Source organism: Ixodes scapularis, unplaced genomic scaffold, assembly GCF_016920785.2.
Source record: "Ixodes scapularis isolate PalLabHiFi unplaced genomic scaffold, ASM1692078v2 PGA_scaffold1__304_contigs__length_218370807, whole genome shotgun sequence".
NCBI lineage: Eukaryota > Metazoa > Arthropoda > Arachnida > Ixodida > Ixodidae > Ixodes > Ixodes scapularis.
The window spans coordinates 40,301,940-40,307,674 of record NW_024609846.1 but is presented as its reverse complement, the minus strand read 5'-3'; the positions used below and the strand labels follow the sequence as shown (position 1 = coordinate 40,307,674).

Here is a 5,735-nt window from a genome sequence, read left to right as displayed (position 1 = left end):
AAACAGAACTTGGCGTTCTGATGTCCTCACGCACTCTCGGCTCCTTCTCTCCCTCAGTTTCTCGGCACATAGGGTTTTACAGCGAGCTGTTAAAGGGGTCCTGCAAGGACGTTTTGCTGGTTTTTAATTTGCACCAAACCCGAGCCCACTGAACGTAGTAACTTAATGAAACTTTTTTTTTTTCTCTCGAATTTCGCTTTATTTTAAAAGTTATAGGCACCCGGGATACCGGTTTTACCGTGACTCTCACTAGGCCTGCTGGGGCTGGAGAAACGAATGCCCTCGGCACCTGTTCGACCCACTCTCCCCGGAAGCCACTCGTCACCTTGCTGCTCCTCCTCGCCGGAGACGTTCGTCCCAATCCTGGGCCGCGGCCCACTTGCCCCCGCTGTTGCCGGCCGGTCCTCGAGAATGTGGCTGCACTACAGTGTGACAGATGCGATTCCTGGCACCAACGCAAGTGTGAGCTGCAGTCACTTAAAGCCTACCGGGGACTCTCCTCTTCACCCGCCGAATGGTTCCGTGGAGTCTGCGCACTCGCACCCCTGGATGACGATCTTTTTCCTCTGATTCCGAGCAGCCAGTCTGCGGACGCCACTCCTCAGCAGTCTACCTTGTCGCTAGCCCCGGTCGGCCCTTCGCCTGGAAGCTCCCGTATCGCAGTGTGGTTTTCAAACGCCCGCTCAGTGGAAAACAAAACACTTGATTTTCAAGTGTTAGTCGAGGCGGATCCGGACACGATCTTTGGTCTTTGCGAAACATGGCTCGACCCGTCTGTCCACGACGGCCAGCTCATCGATACCACCAGGCATGTCGTCTGCAGGATGGACCGTGCGTCTTGTGGGGGTGGTGTTTTCGATCGTTGTGCCCCGTCAACTGCCTTGCCGTCGGAGACGCGACCTGGAGTCAGAGGACCTTGAAGCTGTTTTTGCTGAAGTCGTACATCGGAAGAGCAAGATGTTGCTCTGCTGCATGCATTGCCCATGTGCCACGGGAACTGCATCTTACGACCTCTTAGGGCAATCCCTTGGGCATGTTGACGTTTCGGCGTACTCCTGTATCTGTGTCTTTGGTGATTTAAATTGCCCACATAGACTGGTCCGACCTCCCTGCACTTGTCCCGCTGAGCACGCATGACGATGCGCTCCTGGATGTCATGGAAACATCCGGTTTTGTTCAGGTATGCAGTGAACCCTTGTACAGGTCAATCACAAACAAAGCTTCCTTCCTAGACCTCGTGTTCGTAAGCAACCTTCCCTTCATAACTGATTGTTTCCTCCAGCCGAGTCTGGCTGGGTCCGACCACAACGCCGTCCACTTTTCAAGCCTCTTGACGCTATCGAAGCCTGGCCTTTATTCGAAATGGTTCGGAACTTCTCCAAAATGAACCTATCGCACCTCAACAACTTCCTGCATTTCGCTCCTTCGAGTCTGGTCCTCGACACCCCATCCGTATATAGATGATGCTTATAACATGTGGCTGGACATGATGAGTGCCACCGAGGTAGATTGTGTGCCTTCCAAGCATCTTCCAAGATCTTTGGAGATCCAGAGGGGGGACCCTCTGGATCTCCAAAGATATTATACGCTTCTCCAAAAAAAGGGGAAACTCTTAAAAAAAGCCAAAAAGACTAATCGTCCAGACGTCCTTACTGCAGCACGTAAGGCACAACGAGAACTGAAGAAGTTGGTGTGTACGGCCCACAAACAGTACGATGATTGCCGAGAAAGCTGCACGCTCTCCCAAGCTTTTCTGGGCGTATGTGAAGAGCTAACGCAAGTCCTCCTCTGTCCCGGAGTTCGAAAAGGATGGCTCTGTCCTTAGTGACCCGAAGACTATAGCTCAACTGTTTAGTGACCACTTCTCTTTTGTGTGGGCTCCCAATGTTGACTTAGATGTGCCTCTGCCTCTCGGCACTTCTAGTACCCAAGCATCCGACTCTGTCCTGCCTGCCAGGCCAACGATCACAGAGGACGACACTAGGAGGCGCAGTGCTGCCTCAAAGTTTTCCAAAGCGCGGGACCCGACGGCATCCACCCAGCATGCCTGCGAGCCTGCTCCACCAGGTTATGCCCGGTCCTTACCCAGTTTTTCGGGAACTTCCTCTCGGTGGGAAAGGTGCCAGGACATTCGAAACGTGCCATAGTGAAACCTGTGAAAAGGAGGCAATGCACCAATTGACACTACATCATCATACCGCCTCATCTCCACGACCTCTGTAGTTAGCGGGACCATGTATGGGGGGCGTCGTAATAAACAAAACACTGCTTGCTCCACTTTGAGCAACATAATCTATTGACAGCGCATCAACACGGCCGCAGCTGCGAGTCCGCCCTGGCTATTCTTGTCCACACTGCCAGTGACTATCTGGATGGTCATACCCCCCCCCCCCCCCCCTCTGTGCTTGCTCAGTTGGACTTCCGGCAGGCATTCGAAAGAGTAGATTACAAGATCCTCATAAGCAAGCTCTCTGCCTTTGGTCTTCGTGGGGAACTCCTTAACTGGTTAACAGACTTTCTACATGAACGTACTCAGCGTGCTTTCTTTCGTGGTGCTGTGTCTGATACAGTTGGCGTCTTGTCCGGTGTGCCTCAAGGCAGTGAGCTTGATCCCACCCTCTTCAACGTGTTTATCAATAATGGTGTGGCGCCACTACAGTGCAAGCCTCTGCTCTACGCAGACGACCTCACGCTTTTCACCAGCAGCAGCTCCACCACGACCTTGAGGCAGTATACGGCTGGTCCTGTCAGAATAGGCTGCCCCTAAACGCTGGCAAGTGCTCGGCCTAGGGTGCCTTCATGTGCGCTTCGCGCGCACAGGAAGGCTCCCTGGCTCGGCCATGATGTTCTCCTGTGCCCGACGTCCGCTGCCCTCCCCCCCCCCCCCCCCCCCCCCCCCGACCTGTGCCTCAACGGTGCTACCCTCAGCTGGAAGCCAAGTCCGAAGCTGCTTGGTGTCACTTTGGACCCTCAGCTTCGCTTCTTTGCTCACATTGGGGAGGTGACTTCGAAAGCTCGCCGACAGTTGGGTTTCTGCCTCCGTGTGTCTAAAAGGGCTGACCCGTGACCTTGCGGCAGCTCTTCACTGCATTCGTGCTCCCACAGCTGGACTACTGCAGTCTAATATGGAACCCGCACCAATTACAACTTGTGGCGGCGCTGGAAAGTGTGCAACATAAAGCTGCCTACACCATCCTGACGAGGCGGACGCACCCCAACTTAGCCCGTTACTGGGACATGCGAACGGTTGATATGCTACAGACCGTCGGGTGGCAGCCTCTAGGTCTACGACGAGCGGGGGCTTCTGTGAGACTGTTGGCTAACGTTTTGAAAATTCAACCAGATGTGCTCCCTGGCGCTGTGCGTGAAAACCGGTAGGGCATCTTGCAGTCAGTGTTTGCCAGGACGGAGAGACGCCATCAGTCGTTCGCGGTGAGGGCCATTGCGCACTGGCGCTCACTGCCTACTAGCTTCACCCAGTGCGCGCCCACGTCACGTGAAGAAATGGAACTCCTCTGTCGAGAGGTGGCCAGTCATCGCCGCCACTCGCTGTCATAATCCTCGTTGTATACGTACAGTCGGGGCGGCATGGGGCGCTGGCGGCCGGTCGACGGTTTTCGGGGCGCCGCCGGCGCTGCGCTGGGGCTTGGAACGCGCCGGGCTGGGGTCCGGCACATTCGAGTAGGATGTGTTCGGTCCTAGCTCGGCAGGTCCCGGGCTTCGGCGTGGCGCTGGGGGCCGTCGGCCTGCTTTTCGCGTTTCTTTCCGTTTCCGACTGTGTATACTGTTGTTGTTATTAGTGTTTATTGTTTACCTACCCCCTTCCTCCCTTTCGTTGTTACTAATGTTTTTTGCTTATCTACCCCCCTCCACCGGTATTTGCGCAAACTACAAAAAATGCTGCATCGCCCCTTTGATTAACCCCCAGGTCCATCCGTTATTAGGAAACACTAATATTGCACTCAGAAACTGCTCGAGCGCTGAAGCTCATTTATTCTGTTTGGACGAAATCGGCCGAACCAAGGATGGTTCAGAGCCGGGCAGCACAGCGGACGCAGAGCGCACGAAGAGCAGGGTATTTTCGTTTGCTCCCACCAGGGGTCGGTGCCAACTCGCTAGGCGCGAGACGCCGCACGATTCAAAAGTGAGGCGCCAGTTATCTATCTGCTGATATCTGATTATGCTTCTCGTTTTGTGTGCTGTTCGCTCGTTTTTTTTTTTTTTTTTCTTTTTCTTTTCTTTTTTTGTTTTTTTTTTTAGGAGGGGGAGGAGGGGGCGGGAGGGGAACTTGAATGTTTATGTTTCGTTTATAACCTGGCAAACAGCGAAGGGTATATGTTCCCATCGAGCCAATCAGTGCGTAGGATGGAGGCACGGGACAATATGCTATCTCATTACTTGCGTGCAGTGCTGAGAACCACTGGCGGGAGAAAGAGGAAGGCAGCTTTTGTGCGAATTTGGAGTAACGGGCGAGTTTTCTGCGGAGAGAAAAGCTACATGTCTGGGACACAAAAGAGAGGGCCCGGGTAATGAGGCAGTTCCTCCTTCGCCTTGTCTCCAAATGCTTGGGTTAGCCTCTCGCCACTGTACCTTCGGTAAGGGCAGTCACGTGCTGCACCCCGTCGCTTTGATTGGCTCGAAAGGGCCGTAGTGTTCGCTCTTTGCCTAATTACGGTGATGCAAAGTATAGCTCGACCGCTTTTCACGCGAAACCACTTTCAAAACGCTAATACTCTAGGCTTGGCTGCCGTGCAAGCGCCATGGTGCAAAGCGTTCAACACTGATTTAATTACTTTCATCGAGCATTTGTGTGAGTTGATTCAGTACAGGCAGAGGTAATAAAATATCGAATGTGAAATGAACGCGCAATCCTAATTACTTTATATCACCTGCAACCACATCTTACTTTAGCCCCTGCTATCTTGGAATCTGTCGCTTTCAAGTGTGCCATCCCGGTTTGTCAAAAGTGCACACTAGAGTCACTGAATGATCTAAGTTTAGGGTATCGGCACTCTGTTCCCCAGTATTGTTGTGGTCGCCGCGATCTTTGTGCTTTGTGCAGAGCAGACGCAACTGTCGATAGCCATAAGTGAAAAATGCGACTTCCCTCAGCTTTAGATGCGGTGTTAGCAAGCTTATGTTATATCATTTTGCTCTCGCGAACTGTTTTGAAATGTCTGGAGGACAAAAAAGCGATTCCTACAATCTCAGATAAAGCTTCAGATAACTGGCCACCATGATTTCAAGCCACAAGATGGCTAAGTCTCGTTACTCAGAAGCGTATTTAGTGGCTTTAGTGCACACAAAATAAACGCTCCGCTTCTTTAGACATCAAGATGCGAACAGAAAAACCTTAAAATAAGCAAAGGCGTTTCTTATGCTCATGGCCTAAATGACGTATTAAAAATCGCATAATGATTGAGAATCATATACAAATGAGTCAATGTGTCTGTAAAATACTGTGAACGTTCGCAAGTATTTTATATTAAGTTAAAATAGTGATGCAACCTAGTTAAACAATCTTCAGTTTAACTTAACACAATTTAACTTAGATCATAGATTTACCTATGATATGGAACCAGCGTTAAACCTCAGATAACGAATCGTACTATACTCGCGAGGAAACTTTCTGTGGCATTTCATAAGTAGTAAAGAGCTTGCACAGATGGGCGCTCAAGATAAGGAAACGCATCTCGCCATAGCTTTGGCTGCATAGCCAGAAAAAGTTGTCCGCC

At 51.6% G+C, this 5,735-nt stretch overlaps 1 pseudogene; it reads left to right on the top strand.

Annotated features, from left to right (window-relative positions):
• Positions 1–1,474: 1,474 nt before the first annotated feature.
• Positions 1,475–3,558, top strand: LOC115317416 (annotated as a pseudogene).
• Positions 3,559–5,735: the final 2,177 nt, after the last annotated feature.